A 13,380-nucleotide genomic window follows, 5' to 3' on the forward strand; every position below is an offset into this window, starting at 1 on the left:
GGCAGATACCAAACCCACGGGTAGGTCACCTAGGAAAAATGAACCTATCACGTGAGTTCAACAGAAGGGTATTTAAAGTTCTTGCAACTTACATAAATACATATACAGAAGGGATACTATTTTTCAAATTTGAAAAAAACTTACAGATTTTAAAAAGAAAGGGTACATTTTATTCCGTAGAAAATTCACAGATAAGGGGTTTTACAAACATGTCTTGAATGCACGTGATATGTTAGTTTTACACATAGTGAACCCCCCGAGACCAAACCTCCCCTGTCCAAGTGATTCTGCCTGTATGATCCATAGCCTCCATGACCAGGGTCTCTATCAACTCATCATCTGAGAATCCCAAACAAATGATATGCTTCTCTTTGAAAACACCAATCGCATCAATAGCAGTCTGTTTGGTCCAACCCGAGAAAGGGACTAGGCCACCCACACTGAAAGAAAATCTGCGTGTGTGCGCATCTCTGCCTAGAAAAGCTGGACGTCTCCTTTGAGTATTCTAAATAAAAATAATGTCAATCTCAAAAGGGCTGGATCTCAGGTGTGCAGCTAGTGACTTCCAAGGTCCTAGGAGTAGAAAATCAACCGAAGGCCATGAGGCTGGGATAGGTTGAGGTGGGGGAACCATCTCCGCAGTTGACTGTGTCTCTGCCTCAACTGCTATCTCATCCACTCTAGATTCATACGAGCACTGAGCATCAGTTGGCTCCTCTGACTCTCTGTGTGCTCTGTCCTTTGATAAATCCTGAAGAGTTGTGTCATGAGGTTGAGCTACTGGTGGCTCAAAAGGGCTCACTATTGCAGCAACCACTCCTGAAAAATCCTGTAAGGGTTCTAATGCTTGTGCAAGAAGAGGCCCCTCACTACACTAAGGAACCCTCCTCCTGTAAACCATGGTAGGCTTGCTATGTCTGCCAGCACCTCTAACACCCCTGCCATGTATAGGCTGCTGATCCTGCTGAGGTGTAGTATGTCGTCTCACTGCCTGACTCTGTCTTTGCCTCTGACCCTATTTGGGCTTCCAGGTGGGATAGTCTCGTACTAAATGACCCATGAGATGGCAGTAATGGCACTGGCTCTCTCTACCTATGAGTGACCAATAGCCTCTGTGTCCTGGTAACTCCCTCCGACTAAGGCACAAGAATCAAGGCATACTATTGTTGGCATACAAAACCAAATAAAGAACATTGATGACAAAATTCACACCTGGGGGGTGAGTACCAATGCCCACGTGGAACATGACTTCGAGTTCAAGATCTTCCAACTCGGTTTGATCTGTCTACAGGAGACACGGAGGCTGAGCGGTCACGCCGCCACTTGGAAAAGGCTCTAGGAGATATGGATTCATCTCTCTCTTGACGTCCTTTAGAAAATGCATCCCCTCCTAATTTGTGCCCTCTTGGTGGTGAACGATAGGAACTTCCTTGCTTGCTTGGAGACCTTCCAGGTCGTAGAGCTGCTCCTGGTACCTCTTCGGGCAGCCTTTGTTCTTGAGAGACAGGTGACAAAAATTTCCTTCTTTGTGTAGGTGAAACAGGGGACACTGATCTCTGTATATGAGGTAGAGCTTCTTGTTCTTGCTCCCACATGGTTCCAAGGACTGTATTTTTATCATGGCTTCGCTTCGCCTCCTCTCGGGGGATTCACTCTATATTCAAAATGGGACGCCACCTGCGAGCGGACAACTTTGATAAAACCCCTATATACGACTCATATTAGGGAATATGACCCCCCTTTCTACTCTTATACGATAATCAATGCAAAAAACTATCATACCCCTATCTTACATATAAAATTTAAGTCTCACATGATCTAACTGAGTAAAACTAGTCAAAGAGCATGTAGCATAGTGATTGGCAATGTACAAAGGAACCACTTCTGTTGATACCTAGATGTACCCTCAATGTGTCTTAGTTTGACTTTCAAACTATGTGCATGTTCAGCCTGCACTCTAGCTACTTGTCCAATTTGGACCCATCTAAATTACTCAAAAAACATAGCTACAAAGTTGTGTTACGTTCTCTATGTAAATTTGCATCTGTACAAGCTCTTTATGGCTTTCATCCCTCAACAAATGAACTATAATCACAAAACAAGAAATTGATACAAAGCAGTGTTAGTTCTTGGATGTATCTTTGTAGCTATTGACTCACAAGTTTGAGGGAAGGCACTTTTGGGAAGCCATGATTTTGAAACACAAAAAAAACTTCCTCTCATTTTTCCCTTCCTTACCCCATAAATATGATACCCCCTCACTTATTTTTAAGCTTGGGAGAAAAATTATTGGGGGACTGCCCCTAATTTATACGCTTATGTAACTTGAAAAAAAAAACCCCTCCCCTGCACTTACGTGGTGCGGTAAGTTTTCCATGGTGAATCCCCCGGGTGCCTCCTCCATCACCAAAAATCTTTTTGTTAAATCCAGTGTTGTGTAGGATTTGTTATCTGAGTTGTTCTTCCATTTATCAATGACTTGGAACCTTTGTTTAGTCTCCATGGTAGATTCTTACATGCCATGGTGATGATGCTCATTGTGCAACAAGATGGAAATGTCTACAGAGCCTTTTTGCTCTACGGCGTGTGGATAAGATTTTCCTGGAAGTGCTTGGTTCTGCTCTAGGGAAAGATACTTGGGGTTTGTTTCTGGAGCTTGTTCTTTATGGTCACCTTGGTCCTGTTCATTCAACTGAAGCCATGGTTTTTGAGGCTTTTCAAGAAGCCAAGAAGGTCCCTGGATGTCAATAGGGGTGTCTTCTCATGCATGCAGTAGTTGTGTGCCTTTTTGCATGGTGACCTACAGATGCTAGGATAGGATGCATATTTGCACATGTAGTAATGGACACAGCGATGCACACACAATGAACTACATCTTACATAGTCTTGTAAATACTAACCTTATCCATATTGGCTATAATGAAACATCAACGAGTGTGAGGGTTAGTTCCTCACAGAAGCCCCACCAAGCAAGGTCTCACTTCCTTCCTTGCACACACTCGCATATGCATGCAGTCGAACTTTGCACACTCAAGAGCTTTGTCTACACTCATATGAGCTTTGGCTTGAAGATTAGTGGAGCTTCATCCTTAGAGGTTGGCCTATAGTATTGGCAATAGCAAACAATCGCCGCAGCGGTTATAGCATACAGTGGGAAATTTGTGGATGTATGACTTTGTGGGAAGTCTATGTACTGTCAGATTTACTGCAGCCTTTGTTGAGGGTCGAGTGAGGTTTTATTGAGCTGGGGGATTCTCGAATGTTGAGATCCTTTCGGTGATACAGGTCTTGGAGCGATCCCTCGAGCACCCTTAGATAGGCAGCTAGGATGTATTGACTGTGAGTTAGACAGTTGGGATTGCATCTTTGCTTTACTACCGTTGAGGCATTTTCACAGTCTATGCTTACAGGACAGTGAGAGACAGTACAGGTGCAGGACAGGTTTACCCGCAGCTTACAGTGTTAGAGAGACAATGTTTTTTGAGCTATTTTTTGGTCTGTTTTTAGTACACCAGAGCCATTTTACAAAGGAGACTGCCAAAATTTTTGCAGAATCTGAAGCTTTCTTGGTTCATTTGACAGGTTGATATTGGTTCAGAGGTCAGTTTACAGGGGAAAACACTCATAAATTTTCTAAAGAATGTTTAGAATGTCAAAAGGAAGAAAGTCCACGTAACATTTTAGCTACTTCTAGGATCACATCATTCAAAAGAACCTTGCTGGAGGTGAAGAGAGAGAGAGAGAGAGAGAGAGAGAGAGAGAGAGAGAGAGAGAGAGAGAGAGAGAGAGATAGGTTGAATGCCCCAACATATGGAGGATGAGAATGCATGGTTGTTTTAATTTTCAGACATGTCAAAGGTACCACACTCACTTAAGGCTTGGAGTTAAGTTTCAACCTAAGAATAATTGCAAGGGAATAAGGTATTGTCAAACTATTGAGTGAAAACACAATGCTATAGACAAAGGGAGTACATGTTAGTTGTGATCATCATCTTTATGAGATGATTATGGAGATTGATGCGAAGAGAAAAACTACGACCAAATGCAAGAAAGGTATTGATCTGAAGGAAATTATCAGCTAATCGGCCAGCCAACAACTAAAGACATCCACTACTCCTAAGATCACATTGACGAAGGGAATCACAGCCTGTCAAGCTTGGCCTATACACCTCCAAGACCATGACCCTTGATCAACTCAAACTGACAAACCATACATTCATTGAAATTAATAAGGGTCACCACCTAGGATGGGTGCGGCTAGGATGGAGGAACTCTATATGGATGAGAACACATGAGCACATAGCAGAGTCCAATGGACTAAGTACATCAAAAAATAGACAAGGATAAACGAGGGAGAGGGAGCATAATGAGAAATGGAATTATTTCTGTGGAGGAGGGGAAGAGACTTTCCTTTTCTAGATACTCACCTCAAAGAGAGGGAAAGGAGAGAACATGGAAACATGCTGAAAGCGACACAATTCTCAAATAGAATGACATAGACATGGAGGATGGAGTCATTTTATTAAGGATAATATGCTTCCAAAGGGAGAGAGGGAATGCTCCAAGCCCCAAGGATCATGGATATCCAAGTAGGATTCTTATTTTCTTAACCACAAATTGTAGAGTAGGATTTGTACCTTCTTGTTTAGGGATTGCCGAGTAGGATTTGATATATCATTTGTCGTGGTGGCATTAGATAGAATTTGTGAGGACATTCCAAACCTTTGATTGTTATTGGCATGGTAATGTATCCCAAAGATATTGCAGTGTCTCCTGTGAAGGTTAGCAATTCCATGGCTCCTAGATGAATGGTATATTATGGACTTCAAAATACAATTCGTAACTGATAGTATTCATTTTGGCATTTGTATTTAACAACACAAAATCTCGTGTATGATATCCTACTTGTATTGGAATGTAAGTAGCTTGTTTCTCATCTTCAACATCATAGTTGAGGGCTTGATAAATGTGCACCCTTTTTGTTGTTCCTTATTACTTAACTAGTTGGAACTTCTTGTGTTTGTGAGCTCTGGGCCTCGCTTTTTCTTTAGCTTGCTCCACCATTAGCGCATGTTTTTCCTACCTTTCCCTAGCTACATGAGCTTGTTTAAGCATTTGAGGAGTTAGAGGTAAATGATATTTCTTGAAAAGACAATCACTTATCCAATTAGGCATGGGTTCTCCTCCCAAGGTTTTTAGTCTAACGACCCCACTAGGACATGTGTTTCTATGAGGTGAATGCTAGTGCATAGTCACCTTGTTTAAAGTCCTTACATGTCATTTAGAATTAAATATGACGGAAGGTGAAAATTAGAAGTCCCATTAACTCTTTTGCAGTTAAAAGTGGATTCCCACCAGCAACCAAACCCCGCACATAACAATCAAAACTATAAGAAAAACGGGGAAGGGTAAAACTTTAAGATATTGAGTGAGTCTGTTCACATAAGGGGAGTGATTTCATGTGGGAGGCATCTCACAAGGAACAAAAAGGCGGGATTTTTAATGTGAGGGAGAACCTACTAGAAACTAGTAGCCTACCAAGGTAAAGAAAAACCAAGAAAGGGAAGTTTTCATGCAAGCATTCCCGCTAGGGTGTATCCACGTGCCAAGGGCTATTGGGTGAAAGCATGTATAGGTGGCCTCGAAAGTAATGTCAAGGACATTGCTTTTTTGCGCTTAAAAGTGGGTGTTTTAAAAGTGCTTCAAATCTCAAAAAGAATATCACTCTCCTAAGGTACGTCAATTAAGTCTGCTAACGTACCAAAATTAATGAGACTAAATGTAATTTATTGTTGAACGCTGGATTATTTTCTGCCTCTTCTTTCCCGCTACAACCTGTTTGAGCTTTCTCTCTGGTTTGAGTTTTCTTTGTCTCTGAGATCTCTCTTGGAGCTCTATCTAGCTCCTCTCTGTCGCTCTCTCACAGATCTCTTGCTGAGATTTCTGTATCGCCCCCCCCCCGCTCTCTCTTTCTCTCTCTAAGCATGGCTCCTCTTGTGTCTGAGCTCGCACTCATCTCTCTCTCTCTCTCTCTCAGCACTCTTTCTTGCTCTCTCACGAACTCTATCTCTATAGGTTCCTCTTCTACTTGATGATTCTTGAGGTATGTAAACACTTATTATGCTTTGTTAGTATCTTGCTAATTAGTGCAATAAGTGCCATGTATTAACTAAAAGTATAGTGTGTAGTTATGATTTGTATTGTATTTCTTGTAGAGCAATCCTTTGAAAGTACTGCAGCAATTGAGCACAGTGAAGAACTGTCTATCAGCTCATCGTCACTGAGTAGAGAAGCTCAACTTTAGCGTAGAAAATTAATGAGGGAATATTGGGCTGCTCAGAAACGAATGCAACGTAAGGCAATGGTAAACTTTGTGATGGAAAGCAATACGGGGGGGATGGATGAAAGAAATAAACGAAGGATATGTCAATCTATGGCACAACACTTTGATACATTAACCGTGGGAATGGATGCAAGTGGTAGGAAGGAAATCTTTGATGAACTTCTTCAACATCCTTGTTTCCTTACTATGCAGAGTATATTACAAAGTTGGAAGCAATTATGCTGAGAAACTTCCGCAACACTTTGAATCATGTGAAGGTCCCAAGATCTTCATACGAGTTTTTTGTGAAGAAATCAGCAATGTTGATGTTGTTGAATGGTGGAAGCAAGGATCAAAACACTGACATGAGCATACCGCAAGTTGCCAAGCTTATGGTGATCCAGAAAAGAAACTTATATTCAGCCAAACATCACTTATATAGTGTCAAGTGAATCCGATGGTTCGTTCCCTGCATGTGCGTGTCATAGAGATGATGCACGGAGAACTCACATCACTCAAACTGTTAAAGACATAGTCTTTCAATTTTGGACAGATGAGACGAGGGTGTCCCCCAACAAGAAAGATGTTTGCAGTAAGAGACTAGCTAGATGTTCATATGTAAAGCATCCAATCCACCTTCTTGAAGAGCCTCAGGTAATTGATATATTTTTTTAGCACTTTTTATTGGTGCTACAACTCATATTCCTGCTACAACATTATGTTTGTATACCACTTTTTATTGGTGCTACAACTCATTACTGCCACAACATTATGTTTCTATACTTCTTTTTATTAGTGCTACAGCTTGTTTTGGTGCTTTGCACCACTTTCTAGTGGTGCTGCAACATTAAAAAGTGGTGAAACATTACTATACTCGTCTCTAATTGTATTTGAACCACTTCTAAAATTTGATCAATAGTTCTAAATGTTTTTGAAGCACTTTTACTTGTGTTTCCACACCACTTTTTAGTGTGTTTAAACCAGTTTTTAATGTTTTGCAGCAGGTTTTAATGTTTAAGAAATAATTTTTACTAGAAATGCACCAACGCTGCACCGTAAACCCTACAAAGTGGTGTTCACCCACTAAAAAGTGGTGTTTACCCAATGCTAACAGACGTGTTTTACAAACTCGCAGGGGTGTTACAGGTGCAAACGTTTTTGGTGGTGCAGCTCACTTTTTCCAAGTGATGTAGTAGCTTTTAGTCATGGTGCAACAATTATAGTAGTGCCATAGACTTTTTACTGTTGCTGCACGAATGGTGCCCACCACCTTATGATGGTAACCAAAACCACATTAGTGGAGTTTGAACACATTTTGTTAGTGAACACTTACAAGTGCTGTCACACCACAATGAAGCGGTGCACACAACACTTACACGTATAAAAACCACTTTCACGTGGTGTCTGACCGCATTCAAGTGGTGAGAAGCCACTTTCATGTGCTAAGTCACTACGTCAGTCCATCACTCCATGCAAGTGGTGAGGAACCACTCCCAAGTGGTGTGACACCACTTTCAAGTAGTAACTAAAACCTTGTCACTGCAATTAAGCGGAAAGTTCCTGCTTTCAAGTGGCCAGACACCGCATTCAAGTGACCAGAAAACGCATTAAAGTGGTGACTGCCCACTTTGAACTAGTTTCTCACCACTCTCAAGTGGTCATCAAGTGGTGAGACACCACTTTCATGTGCAAAGTCACTACGTTAGTCATCACTCCATGCAAGTGGTGAGACACCACTTTCAAGTGGTGTATCCGCATTCCAATGACCAGAATCCGCGTTCAAGTGGTGACTGCCCACTTTGAACTAGTTGCTCACCATTCTCAAGTGTTCATCAAGTGGTGAGATACCACTTTCAAGTGGTAGCTTAAACCTTGTCACTACAATCAAGCGGCAAGCTCCCGCTTTCAAGTGGCCAGACACCGCATTCAAGTGACTAGAATCAGCGTTCAAGTGGTGACTGCCCACTTTGAAGTAGTTGCTCACTAATTTCAAGTGGTCGTCAAGTGATGAGACACCACTTTCATGTGCTAAGTCACTACGTTATTCATCATCACTCCATGCAAGTGATGAGGCACCACTCCCAAGTGGCGAGACAACACTTTCAAGTGGTAGCTAAAACCTTGTCACTGCAATCAAGCGGCAAGTTCCCGCTTTCAAGTGGCCAGAAACCGCATTCAAATGACCAGAATCCGTGTTCAAGTGGTGACTGCCCACTTTGAGCTAGTTGCTCACCACTCTCAAGTGGTGAGCAAGCACTTTTCACAAGAGCTCCTCCACTTCCAAGTTGTGTTGGACCACTATCTAGTTCTGATGTTGGTCTGTCGCCTAGTATTTTGTCCCTCCCAGCTACTTTTTAAAAGCTAGATTTTAATTGGTGACTGGCCACTTTGAACTAGTCGCTCGCCACTCTAAAGTACTGTTCATCAAACACTTTTCACAAGAGCTCCTCCACTTTCAAGTTGTGTTGGACTACTATCTAGTGCTAATGCTGGTCTAGTATTTTGTCCCTCCCAACTACTTTTTAAGTGCTAGTTCTGAACTTCCCCAGAACTTTCATGTCCTTACTCACCACTTTTTAATCGTTGCCCACCATATTCAAGCAGTGCACACCACTTTTTATTGGCGATTCATCACCGTCAAGTGGTTTGAATTCACTTTTAAGTCGTGCCAAACCACTTTTTAGTTACGCTGAATGCGGTTTCTCACCACTATTAAACTGTCCTCACACAACCTCTTAATATTCTACCTTTTTGTATGGTTACTAGTTTCTACACTAATTTGTATTTGTGGTGCATTATTTTCACAGTCAAAACAATACTACTGAATGTATCATTACTAGTTTTTAGTGGTGCACACCGATTTTTAGTGATATAGAATCACTTTTTAATGTTTTGAAACAATTTAACCAGTTTTGAATGCTAAGTTTATTTTTAACATTTGTATACATGTATATTGTAGGTGGATCTTTATTTAAGATTCAAGACAAAGTATGCAGATATTCAGATTTTGCAACGTTGCTTCGAGTCTATGAAACCGTTCTTTGTCCGAAAATTGAGGGATCGCTACACCTGCTGTTGTATTGTGCATGTACAAATGATTTTACTTAAAGAGGCAGTAAATCACATGTGGACTCGAAGTTTTGATCTTCATGGTTCTTGTTGCATGTGCAGCTGCCCTATATGCCTTCATCATGATGAACTTGTCAACCACGGATGTCTTGCATACAAAAATTCAAGTATGAGTACCACTTCACTGTTAGAGTCTATACTCTGCCCTATACTTGCAGAACATAGTTTCCATAGCTACCAATGCTTAATGGGAACATGCAATGCATGCGGTGTAGGTAATATTCAGATCTATCCAAGAGAAGAAGTTGAGCAGAGTAATAAAGTAACTGTAAAGCTTTTTGAAAAAATAGTGAGTGCTACTGAATTAAAAAATGAAGCTAGAAAGAGCACTGTGAAAGACATTGTCCACAAGAAAATGCTGCCTAGAGAACTTTTGCGAGTGTACCAAGACCACTTGAAGAAGTATGTCACTCACAATTTTATATTTAGGTGGCAAGAAAAATGAGATCCAGTCAATGCATTGGTACACTAAGCAGGTCACTATCTTTGTCTTGATTACTTATTTCCACATCGCATCAGGTGCAATAAAGAAGACCATGCACTTTTTTGTCTCAGATGATAAACAACATGACACATTATTTGTGTAGCATGCTTTTCTCTTACATGCTCAATGGTTGAGAGATCAAGGGCTAAGCTTTAAAAAAAATTGGGTTTGATCAGATGACGCAGCTTCACAATTTAAAGCTAAGCGACCGTTTTACTTTGTTGCCAGATATTGGAGCCTTACTGGCATGGAAATGAATTGTAATTTTTATTGCTCAGGACATGGAAAGGGGGAACATGATGGGGCTGGGGATGTCATTAAAAAGTCTCTAAATCATGAGAAATTGAAGAAATAGCGTGCGGTTGACTTGTGCAGTTGAAGTTGTCTCTTTTTTGAGAATGCATCTCAGTACTGGAGCAACTGCTCTGTATGACAAGAAAAAGAGGGAGGTCAGTAGGGTGTTCTAGGAGGTCAAGCTAGGCGATGTTTAGCAATCGCATCAATGGAAATGCAAACATTGAAGGACTCAAGAGCAATGCACTATGTGAATGGGTATTCTGAGAACAACACTTGTGCATTGCGATCAAAATGGTTGTCATGCTTTTGTTTTCCTTACAGGATTGGCCATTGGAGAAGGTGTATGAACAGATCACATGTGGAGATGTGGCAATATCACATTTTGGAGCCACTTGCTAAGGATTCCCAATCATATGGAGACTCAAACGATGAGGAGTTCCATGGTGCCACTTATGCAAGTCATTATGACTCCTTAAGCGATGCTCTCACACCTGGAGACAATTTTGTTGTCACTTCTGAAGAGAATAATGAGGAGGATGTTGACTTCTACATTTTGAAGTGTGTAGTAGCTAAGGGCCTAACAACTAACGAGAAAATTGATGCATGGGGCAACAAGATAGAGAAGCATACTTATATGGTCACGGGCCATTGGTATAAATCCCTACAAGAAAACTTGTATGAGCTGTGGGATAACAAGCCAGTAGTTTTCATATATTCCCACTTGATAAGGGAAATAAAGTCCCCTATGGAGCATGTAGTGCTCAATGGCATAGGAGAAGTGTTCGAAATTTCCAATGAAAACCATGAGGCAATATACAATAGCATGCCCTTTGAATTGTAAATCAAATCTGATTTTATATCATCTAGTGAAAGATTGAACAAGATGGAATTGGTGTAAATGTACGATGGAATTGACATGTTGGTTTTTGAGAATGCTTCACCACTCCCCCCTCCCCCCCCAAACATCACCACTAAAAAGTGTTGTAGTTCCAGAAAACTCAATAAAAATTTACCACTTTTTAGTGGTGCTAAAGTGGTTTAGCACCACTAAAAAGTGGTCCTGCGACATTCAAAAGTGTAGAGACATGTAAAGTGCCAAAAAATTTGTATATTACAAAAATTATATTACAACAATTATCCAGAAACGTCTACATATCCACCAAGAATGTACAATATATAACGTTTCTTAAATTACAGATGTACAATCTCATTCATCTCCATTTATAACAAAGTGCTCAACGACTAGACTCGAAAGTTCATCTTTGGGATTGCTGATGGGGTTTTCCTTTGTATACTCCAGGGAATTGGGGGTTAGTGCCCATTTGCACAACCATGGCAACAGTGTGCGCGTGAGGTAATCAGGGTCTTGGTTTTCATCAAGAGGATCAAAGGTGGGTGGACATATACAGTTGTCCCAGACATTGCGCATATTTTTATATCTGGAGTCATCTACCAGAAATGTCCGAGAGGAGTCATATTCTGGAAACTTGTTCTAGACATGGTAAAGGGGCTTGAAAGACACAGGTTCACCTGCAAGGTCTCTTGGAGCTCCAGCAATCTCTTCAAAATACGACCACTTCTCACATTGCCAGTTTGAGAAGAGATCCCTAAAGTAATAAGTCCTATGTTCCCATATGTCTGGCCAACATGTACTGAGGATTAGCTCAATGTTAGCATCAATACAAGTGCTCCAAATCATTGCATCCCAAACAAATTGCTCAACATCTCTATGGTAGTAGATCCACAACTTCTCGTCCACTCTTTTTAGTTTAACTCTGTTGGAAGCTAGACGTGGAGGGTGTTTAAGTTGTCCAATCTTTGGATCACATTTTCTTACATCTCGTTTCACAAATACTCCATCGAGATCAAGGACGATGAGCTTTTTGATCTTGCAAAAATTCAAAACAAGGTATCCCCATCCAGGGCAGTTTGGCAAAATCTCCTCAATTTCAGGGCAAACTATTGGTTCGTGGTCTTCCTCTACTTTATCTGGTGTTACATTTGCATCCTGCTCTGCATCCTACTTAGCTGCTATGTCTTCAACCTTCTCATCTGGTTCTTGAACATCTCCAATCCAGTTAAGTTCTGCCATAGATAAGTACCATGCCTTAAAAACCTCAATCACACTAACATATTAACCTTTTCAAAATACACTTGAAAAGTATACCTTCGAGGCTATTGATTTCCATTTCATTAATTTCCTGAACTTCTATGGCAACAACAGTCCACTTGGCAGGAGATACTGGAGAAAAATAAGCTCTACTTAAAGATGCTCATGATGATGTCGGAAAGAACAATACGAGTACAATAAATAGACAGTTAATGAACAATATGAGTACAATAAATAGACAATCAATGAGCAATAAACAACTAGTGAACAAAAAATTAAGCCGTCGTTTCATTATCATCAAAATGAGGGTACAAAGCACAAAAGGTTAATAGAGGCTACAAAAGTTTCTTGCGGGACTTTGGTTTGGGAGGTTTAAGGTTGGGTGCTTGGAGGTTTGTCTTTTTCCAAGCAGATGAAGGCTCCTTGGATTTTTTACCTCCTGGAGTAGGCTCTGGAGGCTCGGATGCAACCTTAGCTTTCTTCTTTGGTGTGGTGCGCTCTTCAGTGGTTCTACTCTTTTTCCTATGCCCCAAAATATCTGCACAAACATCTGAAATGTAAAGATCCGCATCCTCATCATACAAGTTCACTGTTTTATCCTTTTCAATTGGCTTCTCAGATAATTTTTCAGCATCCTCTATGTCCTTGTTCATTGCAGGTTCTGGCTTCAGAGGTACCTCGGCTGATTCCTTGGATGCGTCACCTTGAGCTCCCACTACATCTGCTCTTTTTTCAGCCCTTTTTTCTACCTTTTGTTGGTCCAGAGTGTCTTCACTTGCTTGTTTCTGGGATGCATTCTTATCCCCGCACCCACCACACATGCTATCAATATTGGGCTTGCGTGATGACCCAGCTTGGGAGTGTGCTACATAAAAGACTATGTAATAATACTCAATATTAAGTTATGCGAACATTCAAAGAGAAGAATGTTCCACAGAATATTACCAATTCCATCACCAGGAGATCCAAAGATGCCTTCCATTGGATCTTTCCCTACATGGAGAAAAGAAAAAAAATGGTCAAGAAATGAATCTATAA

The 13,380-nt window shown here is 40.9% G+C and overlaps 1 pseudogene; it reads right to left on the reverse strand.

Annotated features, from left to right (window-relative positions):
- Positions 1–238: 238 nt before the first annotated feature.
- LOC147425413 (uncharacterized) lies at positions 239–12,995 on the reverse strand (annotated as a pseudogene).
- Between the last annotated feature and the right edge of the window lie 385 nt (positions 12,996–13,380).

This window comes from Adiantum capillus-veneris, chromosome 25 (genome assembly GCF_014529385.1).
Source record: "Adiantum capillus-veneris isolate H3 chromosome 25, ASM1452938v2, whole genome shotgun sequence".
Lineage (NCBI taxonomy): Eukaryota > Viridiplantae > Streptophyta > Polypodiopsida > Polypodiales > Pteridaceae > Adiantum > Adiantum capillus-veneris.